The 16,302-nt window shown below is 37.6% G+C and overlaps 1 protein-coding gene across 5 annotated transcripts in view; it reads left to right on the top strand.

Moving 5' to 3' along the window:
* Positions 1–16,302, top strand: part of GABRB2 (gamma-aminobutyric acid type A receptor subunit beta2) — a 247,981-nt gene that overhangs the window by 216,830 nt on the left and 14,849 nt on the right. The gene's annotated exons all lie outside the window — the stretch shown is intronic.

Here is a 16,302-nt window from a genome sequence, read left to right as displayed (position 1 = left end):
GCTGTTTCTTTACTTCTCTTCATCTAGCAAAAAGCTCTCCCTTACATTTTGTCTTAGGGTAGAAAAGCAAAGCAAGGACAAGAAATGGATGCTTACCATTCACACTATTATTTAATTTTGTAAAAATTACTAACCAGTGAAAATTATGTGAGAGAAAATAAAGAATATTTAAAAAGGGGGGAATAAGTTTCACACTTAGCAAAAAAAAAAAAAAGAAAAGAGAGAGAGAGAGAAAAAGAGAGAAAGAGAAAGGAAGGAAGGAAAGACGATTGTGGGAGAAATTTTTAGAAACCACATGAGAAAAAAAGAAAGGGAAGTTTTCAGAGCTTTTCTATATAAAGGGTATATAGATAATAATAAAAATATTGGAAGGAAAGAAAAGATCCCTTTTACTACTAATAATTTTTTTTAAAAAGATTTTATTTATTTTATTTAACAGATAGAGATCACAAGTAGGCAGAGAGGCAGGCAGAGAGAGAGGGAGGAGGAAGCAGGCTTCCTGCTGAGCAGAGAGCCAGATACGGGACTCGATCCCAGGACCCTGGGATCATAACCTGAGCCTAAGGCAGAGGCTTTAACCCACTGAGCCACCTGCCCCTAATAATAAGTTTTTGATGAAAGAAAACTTTGTTAAAAAAACTTATTTTTTTTAAAACAAGGTAACATTTTAAGAGAATCAGTATATTTCTAAATTATTCTATGAGTTTAGGGTAATCCCATTGGATGACCAATGGCTTCCTTCGTAGTTTTGATCTTTAGTGGTTTGTTTTAGAACTTAGCCACAGCAATTCTAAAGTTTTTTTTGGAAGAAAAAAAAATGTGAAGAATCAGGTTGTGAAAAAAAAAAAGAAAGAAAGAAAATAATAGCTCTACCAGAAGTTTAAATGAATTATAAAATCAGAGTGATTAATGCGATATAGTACTGAATCAGTGCTATCTAAATAAAGAGCATAGAAATTGCCTTAGAAACATTAGAAAATTAAATTATTAATAAAAGTATCATTTAATGTCATTGGGGAAATGTGAGTTACTTAATAACGTGGTGAGTAATTGGATGGTCTGACCATTTGGGAATATTTAAATGTAATACCATACATCTAACCCATCCTTTCCTCTAGATTAAATTCTATACAAATTAAAGAGCTAGACATTTTTAAAAGAGGAAAGATACATAAAAAGCAAAAAATCATGTATAAACATTTTTATAAACATGTATTAGGTAAAATAAGACAGGAAATCTAGAATCCAGAAAAGATTAATATATTTGAGGGTGCCTGGGTGGCTCAGTGGGTTGAGCCGCTGCCTTCGGCTCAGATCATGATCTCAGGGTCCTGGGATCGAGTCCCGCATCGGGCTCTCTGCTCAGCCGGGAGCCTGCTTCCCTCTCTCTCTCTCTGCCTGCCTCTCCATCTACTTGTGATTTCTCTCTGTCAAATAAATAAATAAAATCTTTAAAAAAAAAAAGATTAATATATTTGAGCTTGTAAAAAATGTTTAGTTTCTGTATTTTCTTTTTCTCTTACCATTCTTATCAGGTAAAGCCTTTTTTTCCCCCCACAAGAAACATAATTTTTTGCCTTCTTTCTAATTATCAATTGCTTTTCAAAACACATGTTTATAGTCATTTAATAATCCCACTTTTTGAGGGGAAAAAATAATCAAAGTGTTTCTAAACATTTTTTTAAGATTTTTTTTTTTTAATTAGAGAGAGAGCACCAGCAGGGGGGAGGAACAGAGGGACAAGCCAACACCCTGCTGAGCAGGAAGCCCAGTATGGGGGGCCGGGACTCCAGGACCTCCCAGAACCCAGTGATCACTACCTGAGGCAAAACAAAGGCAGACATTTATCTGACTGAGCCACCCAAGTGTCCCTTTAATGATTTTTTTTCATGCATCTGTTGCATCTGTCTGTACTTTTATATGAGCAGATTCTCTTTCTCATTTTCCCTTCAGAAGTATTGATTATTGATTTCTCTTCACAATTTATCATGGGTATAATCTTTTTTAACTTGCATTTCCCACATTTATTAAGCAATTTAGTAACTTCTCATATATTGATATGGTGAAATCAACATCCCTGTGAATTGCCTATGGTTACTTTTAAAAAAAAAAATATTTTATTTACTTATTTGAGAGAAAGCTTTGTGGGGTAGGGGCAGAGGGACAAGCAGATTCTCCACTGAGTGGGGAGCCCAACATGGGGCTTGACCCAGGACCCTGAGATCATGACCTGAGCTCAAGTTAGATGCTTAACAGACTGAGCCACCCAGGAACCCCTTGTCTATGTTTACTCCTATCCATTTCTCTTTTTTCAGTTTTCAGAGGTCTAAGTATAATAAATATACTAACCATTTATTAGTATGTGCATTGCAGATATTTTTTCCAAGCTCTCAATCATTCTGTAACAAGTCTTCAATTTTTTATATTGTCTAATTATTTATACTTCTGTAATTTCTGGGTTTTCTGGAATGAATAAAAATTATTCTTGAAACTCCAGGTTAGGCATATGGTCTAATGAATTTTTCTGAGGTTTTTTTTTTTCCTTTTCACACTTAATTGATTATTTCACGTTTTATATTTAAGCCATCTTAAATAATATATTATTGTTAGTGCAAGATAATGATCAACTTTATGTTTTTCCAGGGGTAAAACCAATAGCACAAACACTATTGTATTAAAAATCCATTTTCCCAGTGGTTACATTTGGAGAGTGGAATGGGATGATAAAACACTCCCATTTTTATGTCTTTTTTTATTGTTTGAACTGTTCTAATGAGCACACATTATTTTTAAAATTTAAGACAGTATGTGAGTGTGTACATGTATACATATTGCCACTCAGTTTGCTAGTATATTCCTATGACCCACTTATTACCTTCTCTCTTTCTTACACAGAGACACACACCCTTAGGCACAATACCTACCATACCCCTACAGACACAAATCACACACATACAATTCCTACTTTTTCCAATGCTTCATATATCACTTAGCCAGAATAATCCAATTACATGTAAACAGCACATGCTCATTTCTAATAATTATTGCTATCAGAAAGAAAAAGAAGGAAGGAAGGAAGCAGGAAGTAGGGAGAGAGAGGGAAGAAGAAAGAAAGAGGGAGAGAATGGTGTGGGCTGTATAGTTAACAGCCTGCCTTGGGAGCAGTCAAGCCCATGCTGTCTGACGTTCTTGTCGATGTCACCAGTGATACAGTTAAACAAAGACCTCCACTGTTTTTTTTTAAGCTTGGACATGCCCATGGATGCCTGCAGGTTAAAAAATTAATCTTCTACCTTGGTATAGCAAAATGAAATTCAGATGACTTGAGATTTAAGTTTTAATTCTGACACGTAAGCCGTACTTGTAATATCCGAGAAGTCAACCTCTCCTACAAAATAAGGATGTGATCGCCAAGATCTCATCCATCTTAAAAATTATGTGGTTCTAGAATGTTTACTGAGCCTTCTTGCCTGAAATTCATTTGTCCCATAGCCTCCTTTTGATTAAACCTCCTTTCACTTATTTCTACTACAAGCAATTGCTTATTAATTTAAAAATTTACAAACAGTTGTACAGAGTTTATATCATACTCTGTGGTTAAAAACCATTTTATTTAATAACTTTCCTTTTAGAAAAATGTGGAAAATGCCTATAGAGAGAAATATTGCAAAATAATTTCTTGGGTTAGGAACCACTAAAAGTACTATGAATTTAACCCCTATTCTAAAATTAACTCATCTAAATAAGATGTAATTCTTTCATTGGATATATTAGAATGTAATTGAATAGTAAGATGCAAAGAGGTGGCAGGTTGCCAAGAAGGCAGTTCCATTAGATTATGAAAATATTGTGCCCTGGTGTAGTATTTATACTTTTTCAATGTGTTTCAATTATCTCAAGAATAACCAGATACATAGAAGGTAAATATAATCCCCATTTTATAAACGAGTGAATAGAACAGACAACTAGGCATTCATTGATGAAACACATTTCTAGGACCAAAGCCCCTTGAATCTTATTGCCATGTTCCTGTCCATTACCTGGTCAGTTTCCCCGTTGAGTCCCTTCTTCATTAGAAAATCTGGTTATTTCCTGTCCTATCAGGAGGACAATATTTATCATCTGTGACACATTTCCCTTCAATTAAGTTTTTTCCTAAAATGAGAACAACTAAGGACTTAAAATTTGAAAACATATCTGTTCTGTCCCATGTTGCCAGTAAACAAAATTTAGCAAACAAAAGAAAAAGTGTATATGTCATACTTTGTGGTTTTTCAAAACGCTAGTAATACTTTGCCTCTTCAGGTGCTCCATTCCATTCTAGAATTCAAAATACAATACCACTACCATGTTGTTAGATTGGTACTGGAAGTCAAGCCCAACTTGTGGATTATTAACATAGTCTTTAAGGAAAAGATATGTGATAGTTTTCAATTTTAAGACGAAGCATCACTTTTGAAGAGCTCCTGAAGTTAGTATGGTACTTACCTATACTATAAACATGTAGCTTCTTTCCTTTTCTCCTTTATAAAAAACTTGCCAATGAATTAATGGTGTATTTTGTAGTTTTTGAAATCTCAGATTTTAGGAATTGTAGTAACAGTCATAGTATAATGAATACAATTATTACTTAGAAAACTCTGGCAAGATTATGAATTCTTAATAGAATTCATAAAAATAGAAAACCATGTGTTCCATGGGCAGCTATGGGAATTAAGGATGGGCATTAAATTTTTATTAACTATTAATATAAAATTGTTAAAAAACAAAACAAGTAAAGTACCTCTAGCAAGTCTTGTGCTCCTAAAGAAATTAGAAATTTTTTATGGCCTCTGCTGAGAAGAGGTTTACAGAATTGCTTGATGCTTGTTTAATTTTGGCAAAAAGCACCAAGAGAAACATAACAAAAATGGAAGCTGACATAATTTCGAAATCTCCCTCAGCAATAAACAAGCTGTCTTTTTTGCCTGTTGATACCACTACTAGCTTCAGCTGCAAAAAATTTCTGGAAGCTGGACCAGCTTCAAAGACCCCACAGTCAGTTTCTGCCACTGAGTCCCAGACATTGCTATGACTCTGTACAGCAGGGTGACCATCTCTGAATCCGGAAGTGCATGCATGCCAACCCAGGGGCCAGACTGGGAGAGCCCCACAAGAAGAGTCCTCAGCAGCGAATATGCTTTCTGGAGCATTTCACACTTTCTCACCCCCCTCAGGGTTGTTTACTTGGGCAGTTGAGAATGTTGGTTCCCTGATGCCAACAACATGGGCTGCATTCCTCTGACAGTCTTTCGGATACATGTTGCTCCCGTCACCACAGCTCGAAGCAGCAGGGTAGCCTTAAACTTTTCTCACAAGGGACAAGATTTAGAAGGAACATCACAAATGTGTTGGTCATTCAGCAAGTTTATCAAATTGTTGCTCTCAGAGAGTACCACAGCTGTTAAGAAAACAGAAACCCCCAGCTTCATCAAAACTACTCAATTCTGAATTTGAGACAGTCCTGAATTTAAGGCCCATAATTCTCACTTATTAGATATGTCAGCCTGAGAAAGCTCTCTGAGCCTCAGTTTCCCAACTTTTAAAATAGAGCTTACTGTTCTACCCTCAAGATAGTAAGGATTGTAGGAGGAAATATGAGGAAGCACTTGGAAAGTAAGCATTTCTTAAGCGCTAACCTCAAAATTGAAGTTTATTATGAAAAGGAACATGTGCAGAACTCTGACTTTTCCTATTTCTCAAGATTTGTTTCTGAATTCAGCCAGTCTGAATTCAGCCAGTCTGATGGCAGTCCACTGCCCCTAAAATATTCTTTTAAATTATATCACATAATCAGAATGAATAGTACATAGTACACATGATACATGCTACAGAGTTTCTTGCTACTGAGGTGTTAACTTTAAATGTATGTTCTGAAAAAGCTTCACAGAGTAAAAGGCACATTCCATCTCAGGGGAAAAAAAGAGCAAGGAGCTCTTCTGTCCTGCCAGGATATACATGGCTATGATATAACAATAGCAATTTAATCCTTAATATGAGCTGATCTTCTCATTTTATAAATGAAGAAGCTGATATCCAGAGAGATAGATTGACTATCCACAGACACACAGCAATGAAATAACAAAATTCCCAATTCTGTGGCATAACCTGCCCATTGTCAGCACTGCCTTTTACTCCTTGACTTGATTATATTTAATAATTTGATCTGCATCCTTCCTCAATCCCTTGCATTTTTCTACAATGTACTCTAACAAATACTAGTAAACAGGAAACCATTCTGGTGCATTGGAAATTGTTTCATCCCAGATCCTCCCCCATATGTAAGATTGAACAAAACACTTCTGAAATACTACTAATATATCTAAAAAGCTAACATTTACCAAGGGTTTACAAGTTATTTTTACTTAAATTTTTACCGTCCAATGCCTCAGAGTAGCATTTTATAGGGGGTCATCCTCAGACCACAATATCAGAATCAATACTTTAGAAAATGCAGAACCCCAGCCCATTCTTGGATTTACTGAATCAGAATTTCTGATGACCCAAGAATTTAAATTTTAGCACATTCTCCAAATGATTCTGATGCTCATGAAAGTTTGAGCTTGTTAGTTACTAGATATTCTTATAGTTCTCTAAAATTTTATTGGTGACAAAAGCTGAGGTCCAGAGAAATAACATATTCAGCCACATAGCCAGTAAGCTGCAAACCTAGGATTTGAACCCAGGTCTTTTGTTATCATCATCATCATCTGAGGGTTTTCAAAATTTGACACAGAGTCTAGCTGATATTCTTTACCAAAGTATCAGCTTAGATTTGATGTTCTTTCTTATCTCCATAAATTCATAATTTTCTTCATTTCCTAACTCAACCTATAGCCTGCATTTTGTAAAGTTTAATCATTTACTGTCTACCATCATCTGCAGATCTCAGAGAGAAGGGTCATTTGGTGCTAAAATGGAACAGAGAGATGTTTGATAAGGCTGTGTCAGATTAATAGGAGTCTCCCAACAAGGGTTGGATGTGAGAGTAGATGGTGCATTTGGCAAACTCTGGCTGCAGTAAATCACCATGAAATTGGCTAAATGTCCAGGAGTTGTCGGCCACCACTGTAAAGGAATCCCTGACTAAAGTGGATTTAATCACTCTTTCTCCGGTTCACTCTCCCCCTGGGGTTTATCAAATCAAGTCGGTGCCTTGATTGTGATTAATTCAGCATTCTGAAAAGGGAGCACAAAAAGTTACCAGTGGACTCCTCTACCGCTTTACCATATAGACATTGAAGACCTGGTTTAGCAGACTTGGAGAGCTACCCAAGATCCTTAAAAAATTCCTTTTTTTTTTATGTCCCACAGTCTATTGACTTTGAGAACTTTAAGGAATCTAAGAGATGATGTAACCCAGTGCTTCTCAATCTTTAATGTGCATAAAAGCTATCTGCATATCTTGCCAAAGTGAAGACTCTTATTCTGTAGGTCTAGGGTGAGTCTTGAGACTCTGCACTTCTGACAAACTTCTTGGTGATGCCAAAGCTGTTGATCTCTGGACCACACTCAACAGCAAGGAGCTAGCTCAGGATATGCAAATGAGTCCTGACCCTACAGGAGTAGTGGCTGCGGCCTTGAGAACTAGTCTGAAGGTTCTGTCGTTGATTCAGGGACCAGCTGGTCCGTTTGCTTCGTTTGTGCCTCTCTCAGGTGTAAGAATAGGAAACTTCACCTCCACATAAGTTTCTAATGTTTTTAATTAACACTTTCTTTTACTTGTAGTTGCATTTTTTAGTTTCTTTTTTAAAAATTGAGGTGCAATTGACCTAACATTATATTAGTTTCAGGATTGCAACATAATGATTGTTATCTGTATATATTGCAAAATGATTGTCATAAATTCAGTTAACATCCATCACTGTACGTACTTATATATATAGTTTTTCCGTGTGATGTCTCATTTTTATAGGCAGACGCTGAAACCCAGAAATGTCAGTTTAACTTCCTTAGGGTCATATAAGCTAATTAGTGGTAGAGCTGGGACTAACTAAAGCTGAAACATAAACCTAGGTTTCTCTCTCTGGGGTGCACAATTTCATCACAGATTGCATGTGAAGCTGTTTTAAAATATCTTTCCTCAGTTCTATCATTGGCAGAGCAAGCCACAGAGTACAATTTAGATCCAAGAAGCCAAGAAGAGTTGAATTCAGACTCTGAAAAATTCTACAACTTTGAGAAAAGAATTTCGCTATGTCTTAGTTTTGTTAATCCATGAGATGATAAGTCCTTGCTGGGCCTTTCAGATTTCTTCTGGCATTGTAGAAGGCAATGAAATAAAAGACACGAAACCCATTTGATAAAACATAAGTAACTTAAATAAATAGAAGGCATCTTTATTAAAATCACTGTAGGATCACTTTATTTTTAACAGGATTATTAATTTTGGAAAACTGTCCCTACATTTCTATATATCTATATTTTATGTAGATATAAAGATATATATATATATATTTACATATATAAAATATAGATGAATAATACATGACCTTACTATTATCCTAGGTTGAATATTATCTGAAACTATTGAAATTACTATTTTGAATTTTATTAATGATACCTTTTTGATTTTCCATCCACCTTTAATGTATCTGGTCTGTGCAAAGCATGCAAAGAGGCATGGGGAGAGATATAGAGACAGAGAGAGAGAGAGATCAAGCAAACCAGCCAAAATCTTGTCAGTGATATCTCATTTTGGACTTCCAGTAACAACAAGGATCCATGTTTCTTTATACACATCCAGAAGGAAAGTTGGGTTTTTTTTTTTTTTTTTAATCCAAAAGACTCCAATAAACCTTTCCTTTCTTTTCATTGGTTCAGTTACATTACGCCTTTCCATTCCTGGACCATTCCCTGGTAAGGGGAGGGGGAGTAGCAAGACTGGTTTATAGCAATCAGGCCCATGACTAGGATCTGTCTCTCCCATTGTTTCAACAGGTGGGATAGATTCAACCACAATCCACGACAGAGGTTAATGGGGAAATACAAAGGATTAGTTTTACCTAACTATGTAAACACAGTGAATTTACATTTTCTTTCCCAGTTGAGAAATGTTAGAGTTTTAAGTATTGTAACAGTGTTACCTTTTGTTATACACCTAATGATATGCAGGACATGCTGGTAGGCTCCTTAAGTATCTTGTCTCCAGCTTAAAACAAACCATTGTATAATGTGCTTTTGTTTTAAAGATGAGGTGCTATAACTTGATTTTAAAGATGAGACACCTAAGGCTCAACTAAGCTATGGAACTTGACCAGGGGTCCAGTAAAGAAGCCAGAATACAAAGCCGATTTCAAAACTCATGCCTTTAAGACTTAGCTAACTATATATATGTGTTCTTATCTACACTGAATCTAAAATAGTGCTGCACAAAGATGATGTACAGAATGTAATTTCATATTATCTCTACATCGTAATGAAACTCTCATTATAAACGTATTTAATTTGAAAAAGTGCCTCATTTCCCATAAGAGAAGATAGAAATAAACCTGAAAACTTACCTTTTCTGATGAGTGCAAACTCTCTCTTCCCCAAATTTCTTATCCTTCTGGCAAACAACAAAATGGAACACTTTGAATTGCCTTTTGCCTCCCCCCACAGTAAGGATGAAGAACCAAACAAAATTAAGCATTAGGAAGAAATATTATTTTATTAGGCCTGTGAATAATGAGAGTTCTCAACATTACATACTTTCCCGGATGACCGAACCTAGAAAATTCACACAGCCCCAAACCAACAGGAAGCTCCCTACCAAAGGGCTGTAACACAGAGTTGCACGGCTGTCTTGCTACATTCATTTGTTTCTTGAAGAGTAGCTGACCAAGTGCTGTGTGGTCCTCTGTCACCACTGCCACAGCTGTTTTAGTTCAAAAACTGGTTTTATCATCCCAAATCTCTCCTGGCCATGATGTAACAGTTCAATTCCTTTATTTCTACCTAACGTCTCATGAAACCTTCCACATTATCTTTATTATGCTCTCTCCAGAGTCTCTGTGTCCTTCATCTGTCCATGACTTAGAACTTTCTCCTCTCTAATGAAAGTTACTGTTCTGTGAGTTTATCCTATGGGATACTGTTTTAGGTCCTTTCTATGAATTCTCTCATTTAATCCTCACAACCACCCAATAAGGCTGACACTGTTCTACCTATTTTACAATTGAGAAAACTGAGGCTCCGAAAGGTTAAATATCCTGCCCAAGATCACAGAGCTTTGCGACCTTTCCTTTTTTCTTTTTTTCCTGTGTATGTATATATTTTGCATAACTGGTCCCTCCTTTAACCAAGTTTTTAATTTTTTTTAATTTATTTTTTATTGGGGCGCCTGGGTGGCTCAGTGGGTTACGCCGCTGCCTTCGGCTCAGGTCATGATCTCAAGGTCCTGGGATCCAGTCCCGCATCGGGCTCTCTGCTCAGCAGGGAGCCTGCTTCCTCCTCTCTCTCTCTGCCTGCCTCTCTGCCTACTTGTGGTCTCTCTCTGTCAAGTAGATAAATGAAATCTTTAAAAAAAAAAAAAAAGTTAAAAAAAAGTTAATTTATTTTTTATTTATTTTCGGCATAACAGTATTCATTATTTTTTCACCACACCCAGTGCTCCATGCAATCCGTGCCCTCTATAATACCCACCACCTGGTACCCCAACCTCCCACCCACCCGCCAATTCAAACCCCAAAGATTGTTTTTTAGAGTCCATAGTCTCTCATGGTTCACTCCCCTTCCAATTTCCCCCAACTCCCTTCTCCTCTCTAACTCCCCATGTCCTCCATGCTATTTGTTATGCTCCACAAATAAGTGAAACCATATGATAATTGACTCTCTCTGCTTGACTGATTTCACTCAGCATAATCTCTTCCAGTCCCGTCCATGTTGCTACAAAAGTTGGGTATTCATCCTTTCTGATGGAGGCTTAATACTCCATAGTGTATATGGACCACATCTTCCTTATCCATTCGTCCGTTGAAGGGCATCTTGGTTCTTTCCACAGTTTGGCGACCGTGGCCATTGTTGCTATAAACATTGGGGTAGAGATGGCCCTTCTTTTCACTACATCTGTATCTTTGGGGTAAATACCCAGGAGTGCAATTGCAGGGTGTGACCTTTCCTTTAACCCCAGTCTGTCTCTTACCCAAGCAGTGTGGCTTCAAAGCCCATTAGTGCCTCAACCCAAGAGAAGATGAATGCTTATAGGTTTACCCTGAGAGTTCCTACAGTCTGCAGGTAAAGGGTTTGGATATTTGTACTAGCTTATTTTAAAATGTAACATGAGTACCTCTCATTGCACAAAGTGGCTCTTCCCAATATGAAGTCAAGTCAAAGTTGGCAGGCAAGGTCCAGAAGGAACGGATGAGCTCCCTCAAGCTGTCTAACTGGGTATTTACTGAATATAATGTTGTGTAGACAAAGGGGGCCCCCCTCTCTACCTTTCCCCCTTTCTTTCTCTTCCCCTTCTGGATAGGCCTGAGTCTCTTTTTATAAAGGCCCAGGGCCACATTTATTCCTCCCTCCAACTTCCGGACTCAGACCATCATCTCTTGTTTGCCCACCGTCCCTGCCTCATTCTCGTCACCGTTCCTTCAGCCGCATGGCGCATGCACGTGTTCCTAAATGTCTCCCCTCAAAACAAGAGGGAACTTTACTCTCTCAAGGGGACATATCAATCCTATTGTACCCTCCAGCTTCAGTGTGGTGACTCAGAAATAGGACTGTCTGGGTTCAAATTTCAGATCCCTTATTTAATCATCGCATTACTTTCTGCGAGTGACTTAGCTTTTTAGTCTCAGCAGGCCTATCGATGAAATGAGAGTTTGTTTTTTAAATTTTTTTTATTGTTTTATAAACCTACAATGTATTTTTCAAAGATTTTTTTTATTCAATTTGACAGAGAGAGATCACAAGCAGGCAGAGAGGCAGGCAGGGAGGGGGGGAAGCAGGCTCCCCACTGAGCAGAGAACCCAATGTGGTGCTCAATCCCAGGACCTGAGTTGAAGGCAGAGGCTTTAACCCACTGAGCCACCCAGGTGCCCCAACATATAATGTATTTTTACCCCCAGGGGTACAGGTCTGTGAATTGCCAGGTTTGCCCACTTCACAGCACTCACCACAGCACATACCCTCCCCAATGTCCATACCCCCACCCCCCGAGAGTTGTTAATAAGAGAAGCTACCCTAAAGGAGCGTGGCAAGGAATACATGCCACAAGCCCTGTACAGTGCTTTTAAGTACCTGGAATACAGGATAGAGGCCCACTAAACATTGACCTCAAGTATTACCTGTGAATTCAATGGATACTTCTTGCGTCCGTCTCCGACATGCTCCTTGCCCTCGCAATGACTACATCTTAAACGGAGGATACACTTCCAACAAGCATCTATGGAAATAATACATAAGCAAAAACCAAGACAGTGAGGGAAACATCTTCATTGCCGTGAGAGGATATATCAGAGGACCTGACAAGTGGGGTATGGTCAAGGAGGACTTCCCAATGGAGGGAACATTTTTGAACTAAGCTGTGAAAGATACAAGCTACATACGAGTAAGAAAGGATGACTATGGATCCCCTACTCTCTATTATCTGATGACACAAACATTAGAAAGTCCATGGTCCTATTAAGAAACTGTGTGGAGCTTATAAATACTTTTGTTGTAATTAGATATTTGCCATTCATATTTGTTATGAAGGCATTTGTCCTGTAATCATACTTCCCTTAGCATCAGTTATTTTGCTCTTACTGTATACCGTGGGTACACACTTATAAGCACACACTCTAAGTTATGGGGACTATACCACTTTTTTATTTCTGCTGAGTCACTTTTCACTGGTGCCTTTTTTTAAGCACAGTTACTAGATCCAGTGCTGTTCAGTGCTAAAAATGTGTCTCAGTTCCCACTCAGAGGATCTGGTAATCAGTGTGAACCCATGCACTCTCCCCCTCCAGCCCACCTCTGTTCAAGAGACCCACTGCAGCACCACTTTCATGCCCCCTGCCATTCAAGAACCAAATGAAACTCTAAATCCATAGAAGAAAAGATCCTTGGCTGTGTTCCTGGCATCTCTGTGGAGATGAATATGCTGCTCCTTTCTGTTACCCTTTTGCTCTGTGTTCACTGGAATCCTGCCTATCTGGTCTGCATTAGGTCAGCTTTTTGGCTCCTCGCCAAGTTAAATGAAAAACAATAGGAGACAGTGGGTAATGTTCTTTGGAGGGAGAAAGTGTCTCTAATATATGGAAGTGGAGCTGCTGATAGTCTAGATGGTTTGTCTGTTTTTGTTTGTTTGATTAGAATAGGCTAATTCTCTTTTCTGAGTCAATATCATAGATGGGGAGGGAACTCTCAGATTTTTAACTGCATTAAAACACTCGTGCCTTGATGAGGGTAGAAACTAAAATTCGACTTCTTTGCTTTTAGATGACAAATAGAAGCAGATGGTTATTTCCCTCTGACACAGAAGTGAAAAAGCAATGTGTGGTTCTGTATGCCTAAACTCCTCCTTATGGGACAAGGCTGGGTATCAAAACCTAGTAGCAAGAGAAAACCATGGGTCTTCCAACGACCTGGGGTAATTATGGACCACAGTCTTTAAGTCAAATATAACCTGCCAGTGAGTCTTGAAATTTGACCTGATCGATTGCCACAATTTTTATTCACTATTCTGGGCTTTGGAAGCTAGAAAAGCCACCCCTCTTCCCTCTTAAGAACATGCACTGTTATCACCCTTGACAACATGTGGAAACCCCAGAGGGAAAATGTAGCTCCCTTTTGGTAAAGTTTATCCATTTTTCTCCCTCTCCCTATGCCTGTACATTAGAAACACTTGACTGGTATGTTTGCAGCTTGCAGAAAGAAACCAAAACAAATGCTCTCTATGGTATTAGTTAAAAATGGATTGGGAAATTGTGAATTACTGGTTACATGGTGTGTATAAAAATCTTTAGCAAGTCATCACCCAGAATGCTTTGAGTTGTATGAACCAGCTAATAAGAAGATTAGATCAATTGTTTCTCTCCAGCCTCTGACTGGAGTTAATTATTCAGATGGAAATTGAACTGGAACAAACCTTTACCTCTCAGGACCTGAGTTTCCAGGTGTTAAAATCTTTGAATTATCAGGACTGGAAGGGCAAATTCTCACATCTACCTCAAAATTTATCGAAATAAGACTCAGAGTTTATATAAGCTCATTTTAAACCTGGCTCCATTCCACACATCCTAAAGATGTACAGTAATACAAGGCAAGTCCCTCCTTTGGATGCAAGAAATATCCATTAAAATTAATAGATGGTGAATACAGTTTCCTTCACTTCTTCCACCTTCAGGGAATTTGAGTATGATTCCAATCTTTTATATTTTTTCCATGCAATTAAAACAACTCCTGACTTTCAACTTCGGTTGAAACAGTAGCTTTATTTATTAAATTGGGAAGAGGAACCCAGAGAGAATTCTATCAGCCTTCCAAAAGAAATTAGTCAATTCATTATATATTTTATTAATTTACTTTATTATTTAATGTAGCAATTTGAATGTAGTCTCATTTCCCCTAAATTGAGCATTCATCCTTCAATCTCAATCCAGATATTATTTTTAAAAATACATGAGCTCTGTCATTTACATATCATTCTTAATAAATTCCACATAAATTAACACATATATAGAAGGAATCATTTTCCAAGAAAAATAAATTTGATTCTGTGAAAGTAAAAGGCCTAGAAGAGATTAAGCCACAAAAAAGAGAGGAAGTTCAAGAACAGAGAGATACTGCAGAATTTTTCACCACAAGGCCCTACACAGTTAGGAAAATTAATGTAATACTAGCATTAGGTCTAGATCACAGTTTCTGTTTTTGTTTTTCTATTATGTCCAATTAGACCACAGTTTTGAAGGAAGCCCCAGACCTACAGAAATTTTGCTAGGCAGATTTTTCCCTATGTATTGTTCCTATGTTATGCCATGAGTTTTTTTGAAAAGGCAATAAAGCCATTCATAATTATAGATTAAATGGAACTGAAAGACAACATTTGTATAAATGATACCTACAATGACTGATATAGAAGACCATAAGCTGAACCCTTAGATGTGATTTTGACCACTATAGTGACGTTTAAAAATTTGGATTTAAATGTCCTTCAGGCAGGCCTGTATTTTTTAGTTTCATTTACTATAGGGCCAACTTATTCCTATTCTCCATTACACCTGCTTCACACCTTTGTATGATCTCCCTAGCCAGATTTGAATGTATGATCCTAGACTTAGTCTAACCCACTAGTAATTCCATTTAGCAAGTTTTATTTTGAATATTTTGTATCAAGTATAGTGGTCAGCATTGGGAATATGTAAGCAATAAGATACAATCTCTGCTTTCATGTTTGCTATCATGGGATGGGGGGCTGCTAGGAAGGAGGGCTCAGTTGGTAATAGAGGATTTAACTTGGTGGAGGGGGTTAGCAAGGCTCTCCTAAGTCCACCTAGACTTTCTAGAGCAAGAAAGAACACTGAGGCCCAGAGCAAGCAAGGATTAGAACTGGCTCTCATCACTGAAGTCAGTGTTCTTTCCAGTCTGCTTGTGAGTGTTGAAAGGGACGTATGAGAAGGACCAGAAAGAGCAGGAGCCTCAGTTCACTCGGTGGCTCATGCTTGCTGGAGGTCTTCTTACTCATAATCCTGTATTAATCACAAGTTTTATAAAAGCCTTATCCTCTGGGGTCCTTTTCAGAGAAACATCATATTCTTCTCTTTCTGTTCCTGAGGTATCCTTACTATTTCATCTAAAAACTTCGTTATCATTTGAAGGAATAACTTAAAACCTCATTGAACTCACATGATTCACCCAACTGGCTGGATGTGTGTGTGTGTGTGTGTGTGTGTGTGCGTGTGTGCGTGTGTGTGTGTGTGTGTGTCTGGAGAAGAATCTTACCACATTGTGATGACCACATAGTAAGATTTCCTTAACAGGAAATCAGTTAAGTAAACCTTGAGATATGCACTCCCGTGATCTACCTATGAAAAATTAAAAATTGGAAAACTAAACAGCAATAACTAGACCTACACATATCCTTTCTGTAAGTATTTCTCCTCATGTGAAAATAGTAGAGAAAGTACAGGATTTGAATCTGCAAACATAAATTTAAATGATTGCTTTACACTTAATAAACTTTAAGCTACTTATGAACTTCTGGATTTTGACAGGATGGTTGTTTATGAAGTGCTAATAGGACTAACTTTATCTCATAATGTGGCTGTAAGATTTCAAACACTTCACAATAGCATA

The sequence above is a fragment of the Mustela lutreola genome, chromosome 5 (genome assembly GCF_030435805.1).
Source record: "Mustela lutreola isolate mMusLut2 chromosome 5, mMusLut2.pri, whole genome shotgun sequence".
In the NCBI taxonomy this organism is placed as follows: Eukaryota; Metazoa; Chordata; class Mammalia; order Carnivora; family Mustelidae; genus Mustela; species Mustela lutreola.
This window is presented reverse-complemented; position numbering and strand designations above follow the sequence as displayed.